This window comes from Pteronotus mesoamericanus, unplaced genomic scaffold (genome assembly GCF_021234165.1).
Source record: "Pteronotus mesoamericanus isolate MK-2021 breed Mesoamerican mustached bat unplaced genomic scaffold, CSHL_Meso_final contig_58, whole genome shotgun sequence".
In the NCBI taxonomy this organism is placed as follows: Eukaryota; Metazoa; Chordata; class Mammalia; order Chiroptera; family Mormoopidae; genus Pteronotus; species Pteronotus mesoamericanus.
Window position 1 is genome coordinate 2,104,258 of NW_026555205.1, and position 12,888 is coordinate 2,117,145.

At 38.5% G+C, this 12,888-nt stretch overlaps 1 pseudogene; it reads left to right on the forward strand.

Annotated features, from left to right (window-relative positions):
* Window positions 1–11,734: 11,734 nt before the first annotated feature.
* Window positions 11,735–12,649, forward strand: LOC129076209 (CBY1-interacting BAR domain-containing protein 1-like; annotated as a pseudogene).
* Window positions 12,650–12,888: the final 239 nt, after the last annotated feature.

The following is a 12,888-nucleotide window of genomic DNA, read 5'->3' on the forward strand; positions in this document are numbered from 1 at the left end:
TCTACTCTGTTCCACTGGTCTATGGATCTGTTTTTGTGCCAGTACCAGATAGTTTTGAGAATAGTGGCTTTGTAGTAGAGTTTGATGTCCAATATTGTGATCCCTCGTACTTCGTATTTGTTCTCAAAATTGGTGAGGCTTTTCAGGGTCATTTATGGTTCCACATGAATTTTTGAAATGTCTGTTCTATTTCTGTGAAATACGTCATTGGTACATTAATTGGGATAGCATTGAATCTATAAATTGCATTGGGTGGCATGGACATTTTGATGATATTAATTCTTCCAATCAATGAGCATGGTATATGCTTCCATTTATTTGCGTCTTCCTTCATTTCTTTCTTCAATGTTGTATAGTTTTCTGCATACAGGTCTTTTACGTCTTGGGTTAAATTTATTCCTAAGTACATTATTTTTCCTCTAGCTATATTGAATGGTATTTTTTTCTGATTTCTTCTTCTTCTATTTCATTGTTGGTGTAGAAAAATGTTTTGATTTCTGAATATTAACTTTGTATCCTGCTGTTTTGCCAAATTCACTTATTAGGTTGAGGAGTTTTTGGTAGAGTCTACAGGGTTCTCTATGTACACTAACATGTCATCTGAAAACAATGATAGCTTTACTTCCTTCTTTCCTATTTGGATACCTTTTATCTTTTTCTCTTGTCTGACCGCTGTGGCTAGGACTTCCAATACGATGTTGAAAAGAAGCGGTGAGAGCGGACATCCTTGTCGTGTTCCCTATCTTAGTGGGAAAGCTTTCAGTTTTTCCCTGTTTGTATGATGTTGGCTGTAGGTTTTTCATATATGGCCTTTATTACGTTGAGGGATGCCCCATTTATTCCCATTTTGCTAAGTGTTTTGATCATAAATGGGTGCTGTACCTTATCGAATGCTTTTTCTGCATCTATCGAGATGATCATGTGTTTTTTGTCTTTTCTTTTATTTATGTGATGTATCACATTTACTGATTTGCGTATATTGAAACATCCCTGCATGCCTGGGATGAATCCCACTTAATCGTGGTGGATAATCTTTTGAATGTATTGCTGGATGCGGTTTGCCAATATTTTGTTGAGGATTTTAGCATCTATGTTCATCAGCGAAATTGGCCTGTAGTTTTCTTTCTTTGTAGGGTCTTTATCAGGTTTTGGGATCAGGGTGATGCTGGCCTCATAGAAAGAGTTTGGGACTCTTCCCTCCTCTAGGATTTTTTGGAGTAGTCTGAGAAGAACAGGAGTTAGTTCTTCCTTAAATGTTTTGTAAAATTCTCCTATGATATGTCTGGCCCTGGGCTTTTGTGTGACGGGCGTTTCTTGATTACTGCTTCAATTTCCCCAGCTGTTACCGGTCTGTTCAAGCTTTCTGTTTCTTCCTCCTTCAGTGTTGGAAGATTATACTTTTCTAGAAATTTGTCCATTTTGTCAAGGTTTTCAAATTTCTTGGCATATAATTGTTCATAGTAGTTTCTTACAATCCTTTGTATTTCTGTGGTATCAGTTGTTATTTCTCCTCTTTCATTTCTGATATTATTAATTTGGGTCCTCTCCCTTTTTGTCTTGATGAGTCTGCTTAAAGGCTTGTCGATTTTATTTCTGTTTTCAAAGAACCAGCTTCTGGATGGGTTGATCCTCTGAATTGTTCTTTTTGTCTCTATGTCACTCACTTCTGCTCTAATCTTGCCTATTTCCTTCCTTCTACTTGCTCTGGGATTTCTTTGTTGTTGTTTCTCCAGTTCTTGAAGTTGTAGTGTTAGATCTTTTATTTGAAATGTTTCTATCTTTTTCAGGTAAGCCTGTATTGCTATGAACTTCCCTCTCAGGACTGCCTTTGCTGTGTCCCATAGGTTTTGGACTGTTGTCTGTTAATTTTCATTTGTTTCCAGAAATTTTGTGATTTCTTCTCTTATCTATTTATTGACCCATTCATTGTTCAATAGTCGACAGTTCAGTCTCCATGAGTTTGCAAGTTTATGAAGTTTCTCTTTGAGGTTGATTTACAGTTTCAAGCCCTTGTGGTGTGAAAAAAAGTTTGGTATTATTTCAATTTTCATCAGTTTGCTGAGGTTTGCTTTGTGTCCTATCATGTGGTCTATCTATGAGAAAATGCCATGAGCATTTGAAAAAAATGTGTATTTTTCTTCTTTTTGATGTAAGGTTCTATATATTTCAGTTAAGTTTCTTTGATTCAGTGTGTCATTCAGCGCCACAATATGTTTATTAATTTTTTTGGAAGATCTGTCCATTTTTGACAGTGGGGTGTTGAAATCCCCTACTATCAGTGTGTTGCTGTCTATATCTTTTTTGAAGTCATCCAACAATTTCTTTATAAACTTGGGGGCTCCTATATTCAGAGCATGTAACTTTACAATGTTGATGTCTTCTTGATAGATTCTTCCCTTAAGTGTTATAAAGTGCCCTTCTGGTTCTCTTTTTATGGCCTTTGTTTTCGAGTCTACTTTGTCTGATACAAGTATGATAACTTGGGCCTTTTTCTCAGGCCCATTTGCTTCATTATTTTTTTCCATCCCTTAACTTTCAATCTGTGTAGGTCTCTTGCTCTGAGGTGCGTCCCTTGTAGACAGCATATGTGTGGATCATGTGTTCTTATCCATTCAGCTACCCTGTGTCTTTTGATTGGAGTATTTAGTCCATTCACATTGAGAGATATTACTGATAGAAACTTATTCATATTTTCTCTTTGTACCTGTGTTCCTCTCTCTCTCATTCTTTTCCTTCATCAACTTAAACCCGTCCCCTTAGCATATCTTGGATAGCTGGTTTAGTTGAGATGTATTCTTTTAGCCTTCTCTTGTCTGGGAAACTCCATATTGCCCCTTCTATTTTAATTGAGAACCTTGCTGAGTAGAGCAGCCTTGGCTGTAGGCCCTTGCTTTTCATGGCATGGAATATTTGTTGCCATTCCCTTCTGGCTTGTAGTGTTTGTGTTTAGAAGTCACCTCCTAGGAATATCAGGGCCCCCTTGTATTTGACTTTCTCCTTCTCCCTTACTGCCTTGAAGATTCTCTCTTTGTCTTTGACATTTGCCATTTTATTGATGATGTGTCTTGGAGTGGACATCCTTGAGTCCCTCTTGAGGGGGTCCTCCGTGCCTCCTGGATCTATGAGAACCTTTTCTCCTCAAATTAGGGAAATTTTCCATCGTTACTTATTCGAGGAGGTCCTCTATCCCTTGCTCCTCTTCTTCTCCTCCTGGTATCCCTATTATATGGATATTATTGTGTTTCAGGTTGTCCTGCATTTCCCTCAATGCCTCTTCATTATTTTGAGTCTTTTTTTCCATTTCTTGTTCTTTCTGGGAGCTTTTTTCTACCTTGTCCTCCATCTCACTGATTCGATCCTCAGCTTCATCCAGCCTGCTTTGGATTCCTTCTACTGTGTTTTTCAATTCAGAAATGGTATTCTTCATATCCTCTTATGTCTTCTTGATAGTTTCTATGTCCTTTTCTAGGTTAATATAGTTTGTTGTAAGATCCTGATAGTTTCTCTGCAGTTTCTCATAGTTATCTTTGAGCTGGCTGAGCTCATTGAGCTTCCTTAGAACCATTGTTTTGAATTCAGTATCTGATAGTTCCCTTGCCTCTATTTCATTGATCTCTCTCTGTGGGGAGTCCCCTTTTCCACTCATTTGGGGGGAACTTCTTTTTCTTCACATTTTTGTGAGAGTCTATTAAATAATTTAGTTATTTTTTTATTTATTTTTGCTTCTGCTTCTATTGGGTTGTATAGATTTCCTGACTTTGTGGGTTAAACTTCTATGGTTTTTGGTGGGTCTTTTTATTTATTTATTTTTCCTTTTACTTTTTTTTCTGGGCCTGCCTCTGATGATGTCAGTTGTTGACCCTATATGACCTTGGGTTTTTTGTTTCAGCCTTCCAGGAGTCTACTGTCTGTTTCTGACTCCTGTTTGGGGCAGCTCTGTGATCCCTTCGGTCAGGGCTGGTCTCTTTTTTGGGATCGCTCTGCACTCTCACACCGTGTCCTTGAGTCCGCTCCCTGGCCCGGCAGGATACCCCACCCGCCTGGGCTCTGGCGTGCTTGCTCCTTCCTAGCGGGCTTCTTCGTGACCTCGCGAACTTGTCTGGCTCCCCTGGCTGGCGAGCTCCCTGGCACTGGTCAGTTTAGGGTCTTCTATTGTGTGTTTTCCCTGCTTTTGGCTCTTTGGGTGCATTTCTTGCCCTCGCCAAATGGGGACTACGGAAATGGGAGGAAATCAGCTCCAGGACTCTCCAGTTAATCCTGTCTCTGGTCTCTCCCCCAGAGACTCTGAGCAGCTCTGTGACCCCTTCTGCCAGGGATCTACTAATTCTCTGAGCCGCTCCGCAATTGCGGGCCGGGTGGGTCAATTTACGCCTGCCCTTGACTCTCTGTGCACTCTCTTGCAGGCCATATAGGTGTCAATATGTGGGAGGACATGCCCTCCAGTGCAAACGTTTGCCAGCCCGCGCGGGTCACACACATGCTCGCCAACCCTCGCTGGTCACTTAGCCCAAGTGTGCGCGCCTACACTGAGTGGTTTTGGGGTATCTATGTGTGCTTTTCGGCTTTTGGCTCTTTGGGTGTGTGGCCTCTTCCCGCACAGTGGAGGTTACTGCAAGGAGAAGGAGTCGGGACTCCCTGGTTCCTCCTCCTGTTCTTTTCCCAACGCTTCTGTTTCTAGACTCTCCTCAGGGTTCTCTGGGCAGTTCTGTGAGCCCTTCGGCCAAGGATCCGCCCTCTGTTCCAACTGTGTTTCAATTGCAGGTAGTCTGGTTCGTGGGCACCACGCTTCTGCCTCTTTGGGGGCGTGCCTTTACAGCCCACATTGGAGACTACCGAACGTGAGGGAGTCGGGACTCCTCGGTTTGTCCTCCTATTCTTTCTCCAATGCCTCCTTCTCCAGTCTCTCCTCAAGGCTCTCCCAGCCAGTCTGCACTCAGCCCCCCAGCTCTCACTCGCACAAGCTATAGCCAGAGCGCACAAAAGGCAGGTTAACTAATTCCCTTATGCCTGAGTGAGATGGGAGCTGCAGAGTGGGAGATGAGTTATCACTGGGGCTCCACCGGCTCCCGTGTCAGTTCTCCTCACAAAGTTTTCCTCACCAGTCTTTTCCCAGGCACCAGCCCACCCTGCTGCTGCCTCTACCCAGAGATCAGGGAGGGTAGCTGCCACTGCAATTTTTGCGTTGGCCCTTTAAATGTCTCTTTGCATCCCCAGCCACCTGTCTCTGGCAGAGAGTGCCCCTAAGCTTTTTGGGGTTGCATTTTGTCTGTATTTTCTTGGTTTTAGCTGCTGTAGTTTAGGGGTCCCTGTTTATGATTCAGACCCCGTTCTTCTCGGGGGGGAGCTAACTGGCCGTTTCCATGTCCCTCTGGTGCCAGTGCCCGTGGTCACCCAGCCCACCCTCTCGAACCTCCACCGCACTTCTCACCCATTGGGATGTGTGAGAGTCGAATCCACTGTCCACGGCTCCAAGGCTCCTCTCCCACTATCATTTCATTGTTTTCCAGGTGATTACTCTGCTATTTAGTTGCAATTCCAGGTTGGTTTTGTGAGGAGGTCAGCGTGACTCCCATTCACTCCTCCACCATCTTCCCTCCTCTCCTGCAAATAGGGCTTTTACTCAGTTGCAAAAACTCCCACCACAGGGCTGTTATCCCTGTCCTTATTATAACAATAAAGCTAAGGGTGTTCTTTCTTTCACTCCTGAGGCCACACTGGGAAATTAGATTTGCTGATCCCATTTCTAAAAGAACAGGAGCAGGTTACCTTGACTTCTGTATTGATTAAAGTCAAGGTAGGAAAAGAGATGTTCCCTGAGTATAGTAACTTAGAACTATAAATGTATTTTCTTAATATATTTAGAAATGTTTAAAAGGTGGTTAGGTTTAAAATAAAATTAGTAATACATGACAATTACATTATGGGGTACAGAGGGGTGTGGTTGTGTGTGTGTGTGTGCACGCGTGCACGCTGACTCTGTACTTAATCATCATTTATAATGCTGTTTCTATGAAAAAGACCTCTTCTGATTTCAAAATAACTTACTTTTAAATGGAATCCAATTTATCACAAAAGGATACCAATGACAACCTATGATATCATGTTTTAATTCATTGCTTAAGGTAAATATACCATTCAGAGAACTCTAATACAGTAATGTTGGTCCATAAATCAGTTTTAACTCAAGTAAAAAAGTTAAAAGTCAACAATTTTAAAAATAACTATATACCATAATCTGTTAATCGTATGCAATATATAAACATGTAAAGTATGACATTAATAGCATAAAATGTGTGGGGAAGGAAAATAAAAGTGTAGAGTTTTTATATGTGATTAAAGTTAATTGTTATCAGCTTAAAATAATGTTGTAACTATAAGATGTTCTGTGTAAGACTTATGGTAACTATAAAGAAAAAAATAACTTCCTGTTGAAACACAGAATATTAAGAGAAATGAATTAAAGCATGCAACTAAAATAATAAATCACAAATGAAGAAATCAAGAGAGAAAGAAAGGCACAAAGTAACTAGAGAATAGTCATAAAAAGTGGCAACAGTAAATTCTTACCTATGAAGAATTTGTTTAAATGGAAATGGATTAAATTATCCAATCAAAAAAATCACAGTTCCTAAATGGGCTTTTAAAAATCAAAAAAATATGCTGCCTGAAAAAGATTTACTTCAGCTTTAAAGAAATACATAGGCTCAAAGTAAAGTGATCAAAAAGATACACCACACAAATGGTAACCAAACAGAGCAGGGGTAGCTGCACTAATATCAGACAAGATAAACATTCACTCTAAAATCTGTCACAGGAGAAAAAGGAGGTCACTATGTAATGATAACGGGGTCCATTAGCAAGAGGACATAACGACTGTAAATATTTATGCACCCAGCATTGGAGTACCTAAATACATAAAGCAAATACTAAAAGAACTGAAGTTAGAAATGGACAGCAACATGCCTACAAGAGACTTACCTCAGACAAAAAGACCTACATAGATGGAAAGTGAAGGGTTTGGAAAAATTATTCCAAGCAAATGGACTGGAAAAAGCAGCCAGGGTAACGATATTTATATCTGACAAAATATACATTAGAATAAAGGCCATATAAAGAGACAGAAGAACACTTCATAATACTCAATGGAAGAATCCATCAAGAAGACATAAACATTGTAAACATATATGCACCTAACATAGGAGCATCTAAATATATAAGGAAAATCTTTGAGGACTTCAACAAAGATATAGACAGCAACACATTTACACTAAGGGATTTTAACATCCCACTGTCAACAATGGAAAGATCTTCCAAACAAGGAATCAACAACAATATTGCAGCACTGAACGACAACCAAGATCAAATGGATGGAACTAATATATACAGAACCTTTCACCCTAAAGAAGCAAAATACACATTCTTTCCAATTATGCACAGGAGATTCTCAAAGATAGGCCACATGATAGGACACAAAACAAGCCTCAACAAATTCAAGAAAATTGAAAATATATCAAGCACTTTCTTGGACCACAAGAGCCTGAAACTAGGAACCAACCTTAAGGAAAAAACTAAAAACAACAACAACAACAACACACAAATCCATGGAGATTGAATAGCATGCAATCAAACAATGAATGGGTAAATAAATGATGACATCAAGGAATAAATCAAAAAATTTCTGGAAACAAATGAAAATGAACAGACAACACTGAAAAACTTATGGGACACAGTGCAAGCAGTCCTGAGAGGAAAGCTCATAGTAATACAGGCCTACTTTAAAAAGATAGAAATATTTCAAATAAAAAAAAAAAACTAACCCTAAATCTTCAAGAATTGGAGGAACAACAACAAACAAGGCCAGAGAGAGTAGAAGGAAGGAAATAATCAAGATCAGAGCAGAATTGAATGACATAGAGACTAAACGAATAATCCAAAAGATCAATAAATCCAGGAGTTGGTTCTTTGAAAAGGTAAACAAAATCGACAAACCTTTAGCCAGACTCATCAAGAAAAAAAGGGAGAGGACACAAATAAATAAAATCAGAAGTGAAAGAGGAGAAATTTCAACTGATACCACAGAAAGAGAAAGGATTATAAGAAATTACTATGAATAATTATATGCCAAGAAATGTGAAAATCTGGGTGAAATGGACACATTTCTAGAAAAATATAATCTTCCAAAACTGAATGAAGAGGAAGCAGAAAGCCTGAACAGACCCATAACAGATGGTGAAATTGAAACAGTACTCCAAAAACTCCCTGCACACAAAAGCCCTGGACCGGAAGTTTTCACAAGAGAATTTTACAAAACATTTAAGGAAGAGCTAACCCCTGTCCTCTTCAGACTATTCTAAAAATTCCAAGAGAGAGAAGACTCCCAAACTCTTTTTATGAGGGCAGTATCACCCTAACTCCCAAACCAGATAAAGACAAAACAAAGAAAGAAAACTACAGGCCAATATCACTGATGAACATAGATGTTAAAATCCTCAACAAAATATTGGCAAACCACATACAGCAGTACATTGAAAAGATCATTCACCATGATTAAGTGGGATTCATCCCAGGGATGCAGGGATGACACAATATTTGCAAATCAATAAACGTAATACATCACATAAACAAAAAGAAAGACAAAAAATCACATGATCACATAAATGGATGTGGAAAAAACATTTGTTTAGGTACAGCACCCATGTATGGTAAAAACCCTCAGTAAAGTGGGAGTAGAGAGGATAACCCAACATAATAAAGGCAGTAGATTAAAAAAACTACAGCCAACATCATACTCTTTGGGCAAAAACTAAAATCTTTCCCACTAAGATCAGGAAAAAGACTAGGTTTTCCACTTTCACCACTTCTATTCAACATAGTATTAGAAGTCCTAGCCACAGTGTTTAGACAAGAAAAATAAAAATAAAGGCATCCAAATTGGAAAGGAAGAAATAAAACTGTCATTGTTTGCAGATGACATGATAGTGTACATAGAAAACCCCATAGACTCCACCAAACATCTACTCGACTTAATAAGTCAATTTGACAAAACGGTAGGATACAAATTCAATATTCAGAAATTAAAGGCATTTTAATACACCACCAACAAAATATCAGAAACAAAAATCAGAAAAAAATCCCATTTGCAATAGCTAGAAGGAAAATAAAATATCTATGAAACTTAAACTTAACCAAGGAGGTAAAAGACTTGTACTCCGGAAATTACGCAGCACTGAAGAAAGAAATCAAGGAAGACTGAAATAAATGGAAGCATATACTGTGTTCATGGATTGGAAGAATTAACATCATCAAAATGCCCATACTACCCAAAGAAATTTATAGATACAATGCAATCCCTATTAAAATACCAATGACATATTTTACAGATAAAGAACAAACATTTCAAAAACTTACATGGAACCATAAACAGCCCTAAATTGCTGCAGCTATTTTGAGAAAGGATCACAGTTCCTGATATCAAACTATATTATAAGGCCGCAGTAATGAAAACAGTCTGGTACTGGCATAAGAACAGATACATAGATCAATGGAACAGAATGGAGAGCCCAGAAATAAACTCAAGTCTCTATGGTCAATTAATATTTAACAAAGGGGGCAGAAGCATAAAAAGGAGTAAAATTAGCCTCTTCAACAAATGGTGTTGAGAGATCCAGGCAGCTACATGCAAAAAAAAAAAAAAAAAATGAAATTCGACCACCACCTTACACCATACACCAGAATAAACTCAAGATGCATAAAAGACTTAAATATAAGTCACAACACCATAAAACTCCAGGAGGAGAACATAGGCAGGAAGCTCTCAGATATTCCACGCAGCAATATTTTCACTGATATGTCCCCTAGAGCAAGGGACATAAAGGAAAGAATAAACAAATGGGACTTCATCAAAATAAAAAGCTTCTGCATGCCTAAAGAGAACATCAGCAAAATGAAAAGGGAGCCAACTGTACTAGAAAATATATTTGCCAATGATACCTCGAACAAGAGTTTTACCTCCAAAATATATAAAAAAAATCCACACCACTCCTCTCCAGGAAGACAAACGACCCAATTAAAACATGGGCAAAGGACTTGAACAGATGCTTCTCCAAGGAGGACAAACAGAGGGCCCAGAGCCATATGAAAGGATACTCAGTGTTCCTAGCTATCAGAGAGAAGCAAATTAAAACCACAGTGAGATACCACTTCACATCAGTCACAATGGCCGTCATAAGCAAGTCAACAAACAAGTGCTGGGGAGGTTGTGGAGAAAAGGGAACCCTAGTACACTGTCGGTGGGAATGCAGACTGGAGCAGCCACTGTGGAAAACAGTATGGCATTTCCTCAAAAAACTAAAAATGGAATTGCCTTTTGACCCAGTGATTCCACTGCTGGGATTATACCATAAGAATCCTGAAATACCAATTCCAAAGAACCTATGCACTCCAATGTTCATAGTAGCACAATTTCCAATATCCAAGTACCTGAATAGTCTAAGTGCCCATCAGTAAATAAGTGGATCAAAAAACTATGGTACATTTACTCAATGGAATACTAAGCAGTATAAAGAAAAAGGAGCTCCTACCCTTTGCAATGTCGCATTATACTAAGTGAAATAAGCTAGGCAGTAAAAGACAAATGCCATATGATTTCACCTATAAGTGGAACCTAAGCAACAAAACAAACAAGCAAGCAATGTATAACCAGAGATACTGAAATAAAGAACACCCTGACAGTAATTAGAGGGGACAGGGTAGGGGCCATCAAGGAACATATATAAAGGACACACAGACAAAGCCAAAAGAGGGTAGGATGGAGGGTGGGAGGTGGAAATGTGTGACGAGGGGGGAGTGGTGGGGTGAAAATGGAGACAGCTGTACTTGAACAACAATTAAAAAAATAAGTTAAAAAAAGAACAGGAAGTACTACAATACATATATTTTCATCACCTTGTACACAATGTTATGTGTCAATTATATCTCATTAAATCTGAAAAAATATAAGTGGACAGCAATATTGTAATAGTAGAGCACTTCAATATCTCACTTAAAACAATGGATGGATTATTGAAACAGAAATTTAATAAGGAAATGGGACTTGAATGACACTATACATCAAATGACTATAACATATATATATATAGAACAATCTACCCAATGGCAACAGACTACACATTTTTTTCTCAAATCTGGAACTTTTCAGGACAGATTTTATGTTAGGCCAGAAAACAAGTCTCAATTTGATAGGATTTGAGACTTGTTAGGAACCCTATCAAATATCTTTTTCAATCACCATGGTACAAATTTCCAAGTCAATAACGGGAAAAAGTTGGAAAATTCATAAATATGTGAACATTAACACACTCACGGACAACAAATGAGCTAAAAAATAAATAATAAGTAAAATCAAAAAGTATCTTGAAACAAACAAAAATGCAAACAAGTCATACCCAAACTTATGGGTTCTAGCAAAACCAGTACTACAAGACATTTTTCTAGTGATAAATGCCTATATAAAGAAAAAATAGAGATCTCAAATAAACATCCTAACTTTAGGTTAACAGAAGTGATGAAATAATAAATATTGCATAAGAAATAAATGAAACAGGGGAAGACGCTGCGGCGCGTGGGGTGGGCTCCCAGGTCCCGGCAGCAGCGGCTCGCATCCCTGCGCACGCCCAGGCCCGAGGAGGCTGGTCATTGGACCCCAGTCCACGGTCTAGGTGGTGCGTGAGGCAAGATGTTGAGGCGCAGCTTGGAAAACCGAGACGCTCAAACCAGACAACTGCAAAATGCTGTCACAAATGTGGAGAAGCATTTTGGAGAGCTGTGCCAAATATTTGCTGCTTATGTGCGGAAAACTGCCAGACTGCAAGACAAAGCAGAACCTCTTGGTGAATTAAATAAACGTGTATGCCTCTACAGAGACCCCAAATTTAAAGCAGGGTCTGAAAAACTTTGCTGATGAGTTTGCCAAACTTCAGAATTATTGACAAGCAGAGGTTGAAAGACTTGAAGTCAAAGTAGTTGAACCATTGAAAGCTTATGGAACCATTGTAAAAATGAAACGAGGTGACCTCAAAGCAACATTAACAGCAAGGAATCGAGAAGCTAAACAGTTAACTCAGTTAGAAAGAACACGTCAACGAAACCCATCTGACTGACATGTTATTGTATTCTTTGAATTCTGGTCTTTCAAAAAACATTTCGCAAGGCAGAAATGGAATTACGGAGAGCTACGATGGATGCTACCTGAATGACTTGTCACCTGGAGGAAACTATTGACAATTTTGAAAAGCAAAAAATAAAGGATATAAAGACAACATTTTCAGAATGTATTATTATTGAAACGTTATTTCATGGCAAAGCTTTAGAGGTCTACACTGCTGCCTACCAAAATATACAAAAGATTGATGAAGAAGAAGATTTGGAGGTACTCCGAAATTCTCTGTATCCACCAGATTATTCATCTTGTTTAGATATTGTAAGAGCAAATTCAAAGTTGCCTCTTCAGAGATCTTTGTCAGCTAAGTGTGTATCTGGAACAGGACAGGTATCCACCTGTCGACTAAGAAAGGATCAACAAGCAGATGATGATGATGAAGAGGATGAAGACTTAGATGTGACAGAAGAAAACTAGTTTATGAGGACATAGATGTAACAGAAGAAAATTCATTTTCTTAAGTAAACTTCACATTTCCATTTTTATCTTAAATGACTTGGAATTCAAAATTACTAAATTGTAAAACTTTATACTGGCTTGATACATTAAACCTCAAAGTGAAATCCTACTGGAAATGAAAAATAAAGAAAATTTATTCTCACAAAAATGAAAGCTTTAAAAAACATTACACACCAGTTATTTCAACATCCTGTTTAGCAGTATGTGATCTT